Here is a 16,679-nt window from a genome sequence, read left to right on the forward strand (position 1 = left end):
TGTTCCAAACATCCTAAAAAACAGAGAAGAAACAGAGAGTCAAGGGATTCTCAGTCTGTATAAGTTAAACCGGATCAGCTATTCAGGAGAAATGCAGAGAACTTGGTGTGGTGTATACAATAATACATTTGTGACACCCAGAAGTTTTTCGCAATTGTTGTCCATGAGCACAGAGGTCCAACATAAACGTTTCTATTGGCCAATTCACTAAAGAAAAAGAAATGAATGAGTTGTAAGAAGGGTTGAGGTTATTAAGTAATACAGATTTGAACAAATTTTTAAAAAATACAATGGGATTATCCTTATAATTACAATTTATATGTAAAGAAGATGACCAACTGAGCCAAAAGGAAGCTTGAACAGTGAATATATTTAGTTCACTACTGCGCACACCTCAAGAAGACACTGTCTTTATCTTTGTATTTTCATTCCAGATTTGCTACATGTGCCTTCATGGCACAATACATTCATGGGCTGGAGAAAAACATCATTTACAAACTAATATTTCCCATTTGACTGACATAATGCTCCTGTAAATCAATCTAAATGCTCATTGGTGATTAAACTACTTTGTCCATATTCAGTCATTTACTGAACCAAAGGGTAGTTGGATCTGTCTATTAAAATGTTGTTTCAAACAGAATGTGTTCATGGACTTGAGGGTTAGAAGAGAATTTCCATTAAGTGCCATAGATAAGGAATTACTGGTACTAGAGACGGAAAATATTTTCAAAGAGGGCTGTGTTTCAGTGGTATGGGAACAATGTGGTTTTGTGAAATTAATCTATATTGACAGAATGGAAAAAATATTTTCAGAGACAGAACCAAGCATATTCTCCATTAATTTATATATTTTATGAACTTGAAAATTACCTTATAGTGACTTAATTTACAAAACTAAATTTCCATCTTTATAGGATTTCAAATGTACAAGGTTGTGCACGTGTGTGTGTGTGTGTGTGTGTGTATATGTATGCATATTTTTAGATGTGTGTGTGTGTGTGTGTGTGTGTGTGTGTGTGTCTAAAGGACTTAAAATATGAATACTAGTGATTTGTTTTTTAAAATAATAAGGTTCACTTTTCCTTATTCTACTGTGTCTATGTTACTCACCACACCTACATTCTTCAATTTATATATTTATAAATATGTGTACATATTCAAAATCAAATTGCACATTTTATTCTACCATTAGTTATTTGTTAAATAACCATTTTTTAAAATAACTTGTTAAAAACAGTTTGGTTGAATACAACTAGTTTTATTTCTACTTTTAGATCATTTAAGTCTTTAAAGTTTAGGGTAAATTTGTGCATGCAGTCATTTATTTAAAGAACTAGTAGTCATCATGCCGGAAAAAATGTTATGTGTGTGTGTGTGTGTGTGTGTGTGTGTGTGTGTGTCTAAAGGACTTAAAATATGAATACTAGTGATTTGTTTTTTAAAATAATAAGGTTCATGTTTCCTTATTCTACTGTGTCTATGTTACTCACTATACCTACATTCCTCAATATATATATATATATATTTATAAATATGTGTACATATTCAAAATAGTACCCCCTTGACACCATACATAGTTATCACAATATTATTTGTAGAGGGCCGCCTGGGAGGCACCTAGGCATTTCCTTCACTTTTCCTTATTCTACTGTGTCTATGTTACTCACCACACCTACATTCTTCAATTTATATATTTATAAATATGTGTACATATTCAAAAATAAGTCTTTAAAGTTTAGGGTAAATTTGTGCATGCAGTCATTTATTTAAAGAACTAGTAGTCATCATGCCGGAAAAAATGTTATTAAAAATGAAGGAAAAAAGCATTTGTTACTACCTTTGGTATTTTACCATATTATCATCAAAACAATCCTACAAGATATAATTCCAACTTTATATATGAGAAATTTGGTTTAGAAGGGAAATGGTATAGAGCTTCCACTGTAAATAAATTTGGGGTTAGATTTAAACTCTCTAATGAGTAAGTCAAGTAACCTGGAGCAAGTCACTGCACCTTTCTAAGCCCAGGTGAAAAAACACTTGCTTCATTAGGTTCTTACATTAAAAGTTAGTGCACATAATAATTTTAAAGGTGTTAACAGAGTAATTGACAAAGTTGTATTATTTTTACTACTTTATAGGCATTATTGACATTATTATTACTATCAGAGGTAGTATTAGGTTTTCTGCAAAAATCACTGAGTTGTAAACAATGAAATAAAATTTTAATTTCATGGCTTTCTGTCAAAAGCTGGGCTTTAATTTTAGGTTTCTCTGCCTACAATATGTGATTTCCTATGCTTCAGTACTTTAAAAATAGCATGTGTAATAGCAGTGCTTCTCAATGCTTAAAGTGCAAACAAATCTACTGAGAATCATCTTTAACTATATAGTCTGATTCATTATATCTATTGAACGACCTGAGAGTGCGCATTTCCAGAAGCTTCTGGGGGGCCAGAGCCTCTGGTCCTCAAAGCACAGTAGGAGGAGCTAGGAGACACAGGACATTTTCAGACCCTTGGATGCGTGAAGGTTGGAAATGGCACCTTGGTCTTCTAGCTTTAAATAGAAAACTTCCCAATTCATCCCACTTCATTGGAAAGATCACTCTCTCCAATCCATCAGATTCAAAGGGACCTACGATTTTATGAAGAAAGCTTACATTTGATACTTGAAAGCATGACTTACCTAAGAAGAATCCTATTTAGAAATAATGCTTCTGTCTTTAGCCACATTCTTCTTGCTTTTCTCAGAGAATAAAGAAATGTAAGGACCACACTCTCCTATCACAAGCGCTACTTACTATGCCCCCAGATATTAGAAAAGTTTCTTCTGACCACATTGACTTAACATACATGTTTTGTTGTGTAGAGATCTGCTTTCAAATGTTTAAAAATTCTACCTGGAATTTGTGTCTCACTTGTTTCTCTAGCCCTCTTATTCTCTCTACAAATGGTTATTTTGCTCTAATTCTAACTGTTTGTCCATCTCTAATCTCTATGGGCAATTATTATCTTAGAAATGCCTAGAGTTTCAAAAGTAACAATTGAGTTTAACTTTTATACAAACCTTATCTTAGCTATGCATGCAAATCCACACAGAGTAGGCTTGAAACCCACTGTTGTTGATTGAGTGCAAAACAGCTTGATGATATGCAATAATTACTGTGGTTAAATGTTTGTGTCCCCCAAATTTTATATTTTGAAATTCTAATCTCCATGGTGATGATGTTAAGACATGGGAACTTTAGGAGGCAATTAGGTTATGAGGGTAGAACCTTCATGATTGGGATTAGTGACTTTATAAAAGAGACCCCACAAAACTAGCTCACCCCTTCCACCATGTAAGGACACAGTGAGAAGATAGCTGTCAATGATGAAGCAGGTCCTTAATAGACTTCAAATCAGCCAGTGCTATGTATGATCTTGGAATTCTCAGCCTCCAAAACAATGAAAAATCAATTTCTGTTGATAGGCCACCCAGTTGATGGTATTTTGTTAGGAGCCCAAATGTACTAAAACAAAACTATTGTTAACAATTATAGGCATTTGAGCAGGTGTTTTTGGATAATGCAATTCTTCCTATATTTATATGTGATTTCTGTTTCATTGCTTTATTTAAATCCAGCATAGTCTTATACTAATAGAAGAAAGCATAGAAAAAGAATTTTATCTAAATATATCTTCTTATAAAGTTATTGACTATGAAAATGCGTTCCAAGTTAACTTGACAATTTTATAGAGATCCTCTGAAAATTTTATTCTCCATCATTTTTAAAAGTATATATATACTTTCATTTATGTCAGAGAGGAAGGGAGAGAGAGAGATAAAAACATCAATGGCTGCCTCCTGCATACCCCCTACTGGAGATTGAGCCCACAACCGGGGCATGTGTCCTTGACCTGAATTGAACCTTGGACCCTTCAGTCTGCAGGCTGATGCTCTATCCACTGAGAAAAACTGGCTAGGCCTAGTCTCCATCTTTTAGACACCTCTTCTTTATGTTCACAGGGGAGAACTAGTGCTTCTGTGATTCTTTAACGTTTCCTTCACTGCTGCATAAAAGCACCCCATGTACAGCACAATACTTGATACTGTAAATGCTACAAAATATAAATGAATGAATGAGTAAATCTAGATATTATTTGCATCCTCATATTAATTTTCATATGCTGTTTTGTATCCACTATATTAAAACAAGGTTTTGAAATAACACCTCTTTTTGTTGGTGAGATATATATGTTCCTCCTCTTTTACTAAATGTTATTTTATATGTGTCCTGTTATTTCTCTAGTTCTTAATTTTTTCTTCCTGAAATTATGGTGGTGTTTGATGAATTCTAGAGGGAAATGATCCACTACTTTCTTTTTGGCATGGGTGACTAGATGCTAGCTCTACCTGAACTTATAAAAAGCTCAGTTCCTCCTTAGACATCTTTCACTGTGACAAAATCCAGAGCTATCACAATGAAACCCAGTCAGATTTTTCTAAAGCTAGATATATCGTTGTTGCAAGGGACATGTGTAAATAAACCTTTGTGATTCTTGGTCCAAATTCACTTCGATAGCATTTACAATACTATCAAGTATTGTGCTGTACATGGGGTGCTTTTACGCAGCAGTGAAGGAAACGTTAACCTAGCATACCTGGAGCTTTTAGAGCAGGGTGGCAATAAACATTGAAAAGGTATCTGAAAATATATTAAGGATTTAAGGACAAGAGTAAGATAATATGAGAAGAAAACACTTGGCCAAGGGTGAGAGGAAGGTGGGAAGAGAAGGCTTCTCTATGAAAATTATTATTAGGCTGACACCTGAAAAATACAAAGAACCAGTCAGGATAACAAAAATGAAAAGGTCCCAAGAATATAGTAGGAACCACAGGTGCACATTCATTGAGGACAGAAAGAAAAAAATTAAGAAAATGGTGCTGGCCCCACTGGTGTGCCTCAGTGTTTGAGCATCAACCTATGAACCAGGAGATCATGGTTCAATTCCTAGTCAGGGGGTCAGTGCACATGCCTGGGTTGTGGGCTCGATCCCCATTGGGGGACACGCAGGAAGCAGCCCATCAATGATTCTTTCATCACTGATATTTCTATCTCTCTCTCCCTCTCCCTTCCTCTCTGAAATAAATAAAAATATATAAAAAAAGAAAAGAAAATTGTGCTGCTAAGCAAGTTGATCTTAATGAGCAAAGAAAGGATGGTACGAGATGTGGTTGGGGATTCAGGAAAGGAACACAGCATGCTCTCTTGGTTCTGGTCAAGGTTCCCTCACTCCAATTCCCACTGAGCAACAACTACCAATATAAAGATGATGGATCACTTTGCTTGCCATAAGAACGTTTTCTGGTTCTGAAAAGTCCAGGTATCCATTCTTCTCTTAACAAGGCTATTTTCAGGGTCAGACAAAATGAGATGTGTAGAAATGATTCCATTTGTTAAAAATACTGTGACTCTGGAAGCAACCCAATTGCCCACCAATAGACAAGTGGATAAAAAAGTTGTGGTACATATACACAACAGAACATTGCTCAGCCATAAAAAAATTAATGACATATTACCATTTGTGACAATATGGATGGACCTAGTGGGTATTATACTAATGAAATAAGTCAAACAGAGGAAAACAAATACCATAGGATTTACTTAAATGTGGAATCTAAAGAACAACAAAAAATGAGCAAACAAAATAGAAACAAACTCAGAAGCAATAAGAACAAAGGGATGGTTGCCAGAGGTATGGATTTGGAGGTCTGAGTAAGAAAAGGTGAAGGAATTAGAAAGTACAAACGGGTAGTCACGAATAGTCATGAGGATGTAAAGTACAGCAAAGAAAATATAGTTAACAATATTGTAATAACTATGTATAATGCCAGGTGGGTACTTGAAATATAGGGGAGAGAATTTTGTAAATTATATGATTGTCTAACTACCATTAGTACACATGATACTAATGTAAAATGCTATTAAAATAGTTAACAATCTGTAAAAAACTGCTGTGACTCTGCAGGATTATCATCATAAGAGAAATCATCCGCTTCAATAGTCAGTGTCCTCTAGGCTTTGGCATACATTCACACATCGCAGCTGATTTTTACCAAGGTACCATGACTTGGTTGTTAAGTTCACTAAATTCTTTGATGTCACTAGGACATTTCAAACTAAACCTAAAGTAAGTGGCAAGGAAATTCAATAGAGTACTGATCATGGCAAAAGTTAATATTGATCTTCGAGTAAAATATCTCCTCCCAGAATGTTCTCATTACACAGACAAGAGCGTTACAACCTTTTGGGATAACTAAATGCTATCTAAGAAACCATTTTGAGATGTGACTTTCTGGGCAGGCAAGTGAAATGTCTTTGGAGAACAGGTACAGGTGGAATACCTGAGAAGAGTGTTTAGGTATATTTTTCTGTCACCCTCCTGCCTGGGCCTGAGCAAGGTTTAGCTCCCTCCAGAAGGCCCATCATCCGGAGGCTTGTCTGATGTCTCATCCAGCTGCTAACACCTGCAACTCCCAGAGTCTTACCATTCATATCACTTGGCTGTTGACAATCTTTCCAGATTATCTATTTTAAATGATTCATAGCTACCTGAGAATAAAGTATTTAATTTCTTTTTTGAAAAAGATGTTGAGAGGAACAAGGAAGTTTCAGGGATACCTGGGAATAAGTGACTGATTAAAATGGTGAGTGTAGTTTTTTTCTCCTCAGAGTGATTCATCTCATATGACTTCTGTGTGTCTCTCATAACTTCTATGGAAATAGAAGTTATGGGAATATCTGTATGGGAATATCTGGATAATTATTCATTATACCAGATCATAACTTATTTCTACTCCTGATTCTTTGAGAATTTCTTGACACAGTTGTGTGTTGGAGTGGCTGAGAGTTATGGAGCACTCTTTCATTAATCCTGAGTTCCAGGTCCTGATGATAACAGAAAAGAGCATGTTAGACACAAAGAAACTAGTAATAAAAAATAAGCTAAAAGCCGACTGGTGTGGCTCAGTGGTTGAGTGCCCGCCTATGAACCAGGAGGTCATGGTTCAATGCCAGGTCAGGGCGCATGCCCAAGTTGTGGGCTTGATCCCCAGTGTGGGGCGTGCAGGAGACAGCCTATCAGTGATTCTCTCTCTCCTTTTCCCTTCCTGTCTGAAATCAATAAAAATATATTTTAGCCGAAACCGGTTTGGAAAAAAATAATAAGATAAAAGATCAGAGGAAAATAAATAAGTAGCATGATAAAAATGTGAATGAAGTGGTGGATAAAACGAATAAAAGAATAGATTCTGAATATTTTGAATCGTGTGTGTGTGTGTGTGTGTGTGTGTGTATGAAAGAGATGGGGGGGGGGAGGTGAGGAGGGAGGAAGAGAAGGAGTAAGGTAGAGAGACTGAGACAAGTAACATTAAAATCCCACTCTTGTATTTTTCTGAAAAAAGTGCCATATCCATCCTGGGTCTATCTTGTAAAACATATTTTATAGGCTGGAAAAATATGTACTTTTACACTTCCCATGGCTTAATCCACTATGAGTTTGGGAAACAAATCCTTTTAAAGATTCGGTTCCTTTGGAAATGTTAATCTCAAAAAGAGTTGTGTTTATTTATTTATTTATTGGTATAAAAGTAATCACTCTTCTTCTTGTGTAATTATATAATAACTTCAATTTTGTTTCTATTGCATTTTTTCACATTAATCTTATTTCCGCAATACCCCAGTTAGTATACTGTTTATTCTCAATAATGCTGTTCACAATGTCAAAAAGTATTCTTGGAAAAGAGAAATAATTATATTAATGTTTTAGAGAAGCTTTTTTCCCCTCCCTTTTTCTTTTTGCTTAAAAATACTGCACTCCAGTAATGCTTTTTTGTTTGTATGTTTTTTGTTTCTTTTTACATTGCAGACTTAAGTCTCCAGCTCAAAAAATATTGATTCTTTCATCTGTAGGATGTTCTTGGTCACAGCACATAGCACAGATGAATGAAAGTCCATGTACTTACTACCCCTTTCAAAAAAGGCTTCTATCTGTCCATGGCATTTCATGTTAAAAAACAAAACTAAGTTCCTTGTTTTAATGTTACATAAATATCTCTACAGAACGGTCCTACATGAAGGTTTTATTTCAGGAATGTGAAAGAATGGATAGGGAACTGAAAACTTTTATAATGATGCATGTCATCTAAAATCCAAGCACTATGTTAGTGTCTGGGGGACTGGAAGAAGCATGACGGCTCTATAATTTCTAGATAAATCCACTCTAATGAGATCAGGAAGGACAATTGTATAGAAAGCCGCATTAGTGTTTTTGTGAAATACCTGATGGACACAGAATGATTGATTAAAGCTCCTATGACAAAAGAATTGTATGGGCTGTAGTCAAGGTTTCTATTCTTAGGTAATGTTTAATGTTGGTTCAATAAGGCAGGAAATGTGCTTCACATTTCATTAGCTATTTATTAACACTTAAAAATTTTTAATTTTATAACTATAGCATGCTCATCCCTGGTTTGGAAAAGCAGGATTTCTTAAACTAGGAATGGGATATGAATTGTTTAACATTACTTAGTAAAATCCCTTAGTTTGTTTAATATTTTATCTTTTAAAAAGTTCATTTGAGGACATTATCATATTTAAATAACCAACAAAATTGTGACTGAGGCACATCAAATCTATTTATTTTTATAAATATAAGAAATTAACTGTTTTGTCACAATAAATTAGTTTTCAAAATCAGAACATATGTAATTTCCTTGACAATGTTTCATTAACTATGCAACTGTACACAATTCCATTATCCTCCAAATTTTCAGTGAAATATTGTGGTTACACATATCACTACTCTTGCCTACAGACTCTAATCATCATGAATAAGCATAACTACATTTGTTTTGCAACTCATCTCATGCAAGGCACTGCTTTAATTGAGTACTTGTATTCATCATTTGATCTTACTGCCAATCATTACCATTATCTTCAAATTACAAATAAGAAAATCAAAACAAAACAAAAGCGGTTAAATAACTTGTGAAATATTGCTCTAGCAGTATATGGCAGAGCCATCACTAAAGTGCAAAACTTGCTCTCTTTTGGACTCCATGCTGTCTCATATGAAGAATATTACATTTATCTGTGTATCACATAAAATATGTAACATAATAGTTTGAGAATGCTATTTACTGAGTACATGTTGATTGAATGAATAACCAAATAAACAGAACTTCAGATAAAGAGAAAATAATCATCTTCAAAGAGTAAAGAGGGAAGAAGTTCAAATAAATCTTAACAATATAACCATAATCCTATAAGAATACAAAATATAGAAAGACCTGAGATAGTCTTAATATTGTTCACCTCAACAAAAATGTATATCTCAGACAAACAAATCATAATAGAGTTTAATCTAAGACATAAGATAAAATATGAAGTCATACTAATAACTTTGTGTGAGTCACTAGGTTAAGGGCAAAGATAGTAACATAAAGGTGGGGGCTCTATCTAATACAATTGATGTGAACTACAGAGAGGACTGATATCTCTGGTGAAAGAGATATTATGTCTTTAGACTGAGCTTAGAAATTTGAAATTTGATTATTTTATATAATTTTAGTCTTGTGTTCTCTGTTGTCAAGATCAGGGTCTCATTCAAATTTACATGCCCAACTTTTAACTCAAAAACTGTTACAGAGTAATATATAAATAAATGCTTGTAAAATTTGTCAATGGTTATGTTACATTATTTTAAAATAAGAAAACAAAAGATAATTTGAGAATGTATCAATATACTCATTCCTGAGTAATACAAGAGAAAGATATCATTAGACAGGTATGACTATTACATCTTGAATTTGTATTCCAGGAAGCTTAAAATGCCTATTTACATATACAACGTAGTTATCCGAAATATGCTTGAAAGATACATACCGAATTTGCAAAAGCAAGGGAACAACTAATTATGGATGTTCTGTCTGCGAAGGAGCAATGTAGATGAATGTAAATTAAAAAATATTAATTTTTCTGAGTATGTTTACTTGGCAAAAGATGTGAACAGACTCCAAGTTGCAGGGAAGGGACACATATATTAAACATTGCAAAAAGAATACCTAAATTGAGATTAGTTCTAACAGTCAGAATCAAGTTGATGAAGACCATGGAATTCATAGGAGCAGCATAGCTCTGAAGGCTCATGGACATGCATTCAATACCAGCCCACCCATAGACTTGACTTTCTGACTCTTGGCAAAAAAAGTAGCCCTTAGAAATTATAGTATCTTCTTCTGTAAGTTGGGGTCTTAGACATGCTTACTCCATTTGCTTGTTGTATGGATTTTAAAAGATGAGCATAGAAAGCCCTTATACACATCTAACTTATTAGCAAACATTAGTTATTGCTATTGTGCTTGACTGTTTAGATTTTAAAAATGTCAATCAATAACCAGTAATTATGTAAGAAAAATGAGGAGGGACTTGACTTTCAGATGAAACTGAAAGAATTTGACTACAGTGCAGTTATTTAACATATAAGAATACAGAAACAATTTGGGGCCAAATGCTTGTGTGAAAAGATTTTAAAATGGAGGCACCTTGGCCAACTCCAAATGATAAACCTTATGCCCGCATAGAGGAGAAAAGGTCAGGCTTCGCCTTTCTTCTCAAAGCGCTCATCTCCCCAAAATCACCCCGTACTGAAGGCTAGTTATCTAGTGCAAACAAGCCTTGATGACATTTTGCGAAGTCCCTCATCTAACCATCAGACGTGTTCCACAAACATCTCCATTTCCTGCTTTTTGCCCTGGGCTTGACCTATTTTCAGTGGAGGCCCTAACTTTGCTCTGTATTTGTGCTGCTCAGTTCCTGAACTGTAATATGCTCAAGTACACTTGGAATTTGATCAAATTCAAATCATTTTATTTTTGTGACACTTGATACCAATCCAAAGCAAGGGATGACATTATTGTAGATAGACTACAAAAGTCTAGAAGTCAGTAACACAAAGCAGTGCATGCAAAGGAAATTTAATTTTAGGAATTATAATTTGGTTTACAACTAACATCAAATTTTAGATATATCACATACATAAACATGCATTTCTATCTGTATTTATACTTATATTTACATTAACATTTACTTTATATTCATGTTCATGTTTACATTTTCATTTACATTTATACCTATGTATATGTATATGTCTGTGTATATGTATATGTATGTCTGTGTATATGTATATGTCTGTGTATATGTATATGTCTGTGTATGTTTACATTTAGGTTTAGGTTTGTAAATCTAATATCTAGTCAAGAGCTTTTATCTAGAATATATAAAATGTCTACAACTTAATAATAAAAAGACAAGTAATCCTGTCAGAACTAGTAAATTGGATGATTAGACATTTCTATAAAGAAGACATAAAACAGCAAATAAGCCCATAAAAGAATGTTTAACATCATTAGTCATCAAGATAATGAAATCAAAATCACAATGAGTCACCACTTCTGACACACTAGGAAAATTGTTGATGAGGATCTAAAGAAATTGAACTCCTCCATACGCTGATGGTGGAAATTAAAATAATACAGCTATTTTGTAATATAGTGGCATATCTTCAAAAGTGAAACACAGAGTTACATTTGGTCCAGAAATTACCCTTTTGAGTATTAAAGATAATTGAAAGCACATGTCCATGCAAATACTTGTACATGAATGTTCATAGCAACAGTATTGATAATAGCCAAAAGGTGAAAAATATATCAAGCTCTATGTAATGATATGGGACACAAAGTTTATATCTCAGTAATTTAGTATGATTCTGCCATAAAAATGAATAAATCACTGATGCATGGCTGAACCTTGAAAACATGCTAAGGAATTTAACCCAGACACAAAAGGTCACATACTGTATTGTGTATATGTATCACATATTATAAAATTGCATTTTTATAAATATGTCTGGAATAGCAATCTATGGAGATAGAAGGTATATTAATAGTTATTAGGGTTGGGTAATAGGGAGACTGACAGGTGATGGCTAATGAGGAAGTTTTTTTAAAGTGATACAGATACTCTAAAGTTGATTATGGTGATGGTGGTTCAACTCTGAATATATAAAAACAACAACAAAAAAGCACATCAAATTGTTAAATGTGTAAATTCTTCATAAAGTCCTTACCATCACCACTACCAAGACATCTAAGAAGCTAGCTCTTACCTTCTTTCTACTGCTCCAAAAAAAAACAAAACACACAAAACACCCACAAAAAACTAAAGTTCATATTTGTAAGAAAAGTAAAACTGCATTTTATACATTCTCTGATTATAATTTCCTGTTTTTGTAAAACTATTCTCCTGTTTAGGGACATCATTAAAATTCTGGTTCAAGGTTTTCATAACCTCAACTTTATTAGCAGAATTTTTATAACATTTGTTGTCTTGTTCAGCGTTTCTTTCCAATTCTCTTTGGGTTTGCTACGCATGCGCCCACGTATAATTTCTTGATACGCGGATTCTGCAGACCTTCATAACATTGGGAATACTCTTAATTTCACCAGCATAGATGTGTCTAATTCACAAGATTATAATCAGGGTTTAGTTGTTTTCACTCCCTCCCCCTTCTTCTGGCAATTCCTGTGGCAGAATACAATGACAAAAAACATTCTTTGGTTCAAAAGTTTCACAGCATTTTGTTATCCACTCTTTTCCTCTCCCCTTATATTGAGTGAAATGAAATACCAACTGATGTATCTGACCTTTATTCACCTGTTTAGTAAATACCAATAGAGAATCTTCATCCTGGACATTAACATTTGCACCATTGGCATTGATATTTGATAGCAACTTGCAATAATATTTGAGACATTTTAATTAAGAGGAAAAGATAGTGTCTATGCAAAACAGTTTGAAACGGATGAATATCCACCCTGGCCATTGTGACTCGATGGCTAGAGTGTCGGCCTGAGCAAGGAAGGGTCATGAGTTCCTTTCCTGGTCAAGGGCCTGTGCCTGGGTTGCAGATTCGATCCCCAGCCCTGGTCAAGGTTCTTGTGGGAGGCGACCAATTGATGTGTCTCTTTCACATCTAAGTTTCTCTCTCTCTTTCTTTCTCTCCCTGTCTCTTCCTCTCCTTCCCTCCATACCCGCCCCTCCCTTCCACTCTGTCTAGAAAACAATGAAAAAATATCTTCAGGATTAACAAAAAATATATATTTTAAAAGAAACTGATAAAGATCCAAATTCAAATAAATTGTTTACTACTATGGAAAGTGTTTTAAAATCAATGAATTACCTGTTGTGAAGGAATTCAGTTATTTGATTTCCACTTGTATTTATTTATATTTATTTTCCATTTAATTTAGCTACGTTTCCATATTAATTGTCATATCTTTAATATACTTTTATCCAGAACTTAATATTTGAGAATTGAAGACTACTCACAATTTGATGGGAATGTTTGTTTTCCAGGCATCACTAGTAGTGCATGTAGTAAGCAAAGCTTAATTTATCACTTACCTCATTAAAGGAGAGCACTATCTTTGCAAAACTTTGCTAGTATTTCCACTGCAAAATGATAAGGTCAAACTCATTGGGATTTAAAAATATAGCGTAAGCAAGTTTTTTATTGTGATATTTGATTGATTGGAAAAGATCTATATGTATAAAACCCTAATATGCAAATAGACTAAAGGGCAGTTAAACCAAACAACAGGTCGCTATGACATGCTCTGACCACCAGGGATGCATGTGGAACATGGTGGACGTCTACAGCAGGCGGCAGAGTGCAGAACATGGCAGACATCGCCATGGTGGGATGGTGGAGCAGGTGAGCAGGGGCGCCAGACCAAGGTGGGGCACCAGTCAGTGTCATTAGGGCCAGCCTCTGGTGGCTACTAAAAAGTCTTTGCTCCCACACACCACAGTCCTGCCGGGCGCTCGCACCTGCTGCTGGCACCTGCTGCTGGCACCAGCCCTGCTCACATCTGCCACCGGTGTCTGGCACCAGCCCCAATCACTTGGTGCCGTCAGCAGGTGCAAGTGGCAGCTGCTGGCCCCGAGCGCCCCTCAGGGCTTCTCCACCTCCCCCTGTTCCTGAGGGGCAATTTTGGCAAGTAGCTGCCACTTGCACCCACTGATGGCGCTGGCACCACGAGCACCCGCAGCCGGCACTAGAGCCGCCACCCGCACCTGCTGTCAGTGCCTGGCACTGGTCCTGATCGCTAGGCACCAGCAGCAGGTGCAAGCAGTGACTGCTGGCCCCGATCGCACCTGAGGACTTCTCCACCGCCCCCTGCTCTTGAGGGGTGATCAGGGCAACAGTCGTCGTTCACAATCACTGAGGGGGCTGGCCCCACTCGCACTCCATGCCGTCAGAGGATGCAAGTGGGGCCCTCGCCATCAGCATGTGGGAGCGGCAGTGGCGAGAGCCAGGCTGCCAGTAGACAGGGGACCTGGACCGTGGTAGGAGGAGCCAGGTGGGAGCACAGAGAATGGGCCGAGAACTGCCCCTGTGCCCACCGCAGCCTCACAACCCACAATTCCTTTCAAGGTGTGTGAATTCGTGCACTGGACCCCTAGTCATAATATTAGTTTATAACTTTGGAGGAAAACTTCTGTGGTCAATGGGTAAATGGTATTGGGATGTCTGTTGATTGTATTAAGACTTGATGATTCTCTTTGTAGAGCTGTTTGAAATCAAGGAGAATGATATTTCCAAGTTTGTTCCTCTTTCCCAAGATTTTTTTTTTGTGTGGCTATTTGTGATCCTTTTTGATTCCATATAAATTTTAGAATTATTTGTTCTAGTTCTGAAAAGAACGGCATTGATATTTTGACAGGGATTGCACTGAATCTGTAGATCTCTTTGGGTAGTATGGTTATTTAATGATAATCCTTCCAGTCTAGAGCACAGTATATTTTTCCATTTATTTGTATCTTTTTCTTTTTTTTTTTCCAAAGCCAAATTTTACTTTTGTTATTTCAAGGAAAGTACAGAGCTTCTTACTATATTATGGGTTTTCTCTTGAGTTTTAATAACAGTGAAGGGCACTCATTTGATTAAAAAGTAATGGCCAGCTGCCATATTTATATCTTTTTCAGTTTATTTCTTGAATGTGTTACAGTGTTGAGAGTACAGGCCTTTTACCTCCTTGGTTAAATTTATTCCTAGGCATTTTATTTATTTATTTAAATATATTTTACTGATTTTTTACAGAGAGGAAGGGAGAGGGACAGTCAGAAACATGGATGAGAGAGTAACATCGATCAGCTGCCTCCTGCACACTTCCTGCTGTGGATATGCCTGCAACCAAGGTACATGCCCTTGACCAGAAGTAAACCTGAGACCCTTCAGTCCACAGGCTGATGCTCTATCCACTGAGCCAAACTGGTCAGGGCAACATTTTATTATTTTTAATACAATTATAAATTGGATTTTTAAATTTTTTGATTATTTATTATTAGTATGTAAAAATGTGAAATATGTAGTACATCCTGCTACTTTTTTGAGTTCATATGTTAATCTATCATTTTTGGTGCATTTTTAGGGTTATTTCTATATAGTATCATGTTATCTACAAATAGTGACAGTTTTCCTTCTTTCTTTCCAATTTGGATGCCTTTTATTTCTTTTCCTTGTCTGATTGCTGTGGCTAGGACTTCCAAGTTTATATGAAATGAGAGTGGTGAGAGTGGGCTTCTTTATCTTCTTCCTGATATTAAAGGAAAAGTTTTCAGCTTTTCCCATTGAGTATGTTGTGTGCACCCTTATGTTCAATGCAGCATTATTTATAGTAGCCAAGATATGAAAGGAAACTAGATATTCATCAATGGTAAGTAGATTTTTTTTAAAAAAAGAAGAAGTGGCATATTCATATAATGGAATACAATTCAGCACTAAAAAAATAATGAAATCTTGCCATTTTCAACAATAAGGATGGGCATGGGGGGTATTATGCTGAGTGAAATAAGTCAGACATAGAAAGACAAACATATGAATTCGCTTACATACCAAATCTAAAAAACAAAACAAGTGGACAAATATAACAAAAATAGGCCTTAGAAACAGAGAACAAAGCTATGATTGCCAGAAGGAAGTGGAGTTGTGGGATGTTTAAAAAGGGAAAGGGGAAAATAGTCAATCTTACTGTGATAAATTTGCATGGTGTGGTACTAGACTTAGTGTGGTAATCTCATGGTAAAGTATATAAATGTTGAATTATTATATTCTACACATGAAACTAATTTAATATTTTATACCAACTTATTTATATTACAAAATAAAAATTAAACTACAAAACTAGATAAAGACTTGGTGAGTTTTCAGGGAATCTATGTAATAAAGTTTAAGTTATTTTCCTGAGCAAGAATCTCCTGGAATAATGGGGCAATAGACAGCAAGTAGTGTGAGTGCAGAAAATTCAGGTTCTCTGTTATTTTAACAAAGTCTTCACAGAAAGGAGATCTTTGAACTTGCTTTTGCACTTTGACTCAAATTATTATTGAAAATTAGAACAGAAGTAATTATACCTCTTTCTTTGTGAAGAACAGATAAAGAAAGAAATCAGCTGAAAGTTTTCACAGAGAAATGACAGCTTGAGATACTGAGTGTCTATATGAAATAAAACAAAAGGACATAAATGAAAACACTTGATGCTATAGCCTATTTAATAAGAAATGGAAA

The sequence above is a fragment of the Myotis davidii genome, unplaced genomic scaffold (assembly GCF_000327345.1).
Source record: "Myotis davidii unplaced genomic scaffold, ASM32734v1 scaffold3695, whole genome shotgun sequence".
NCBI lineage: Eukaryota > Metazoa > Chordata > Mammalia > Chiroptera > Vespertilionidae > Myotis > Myotis davidii.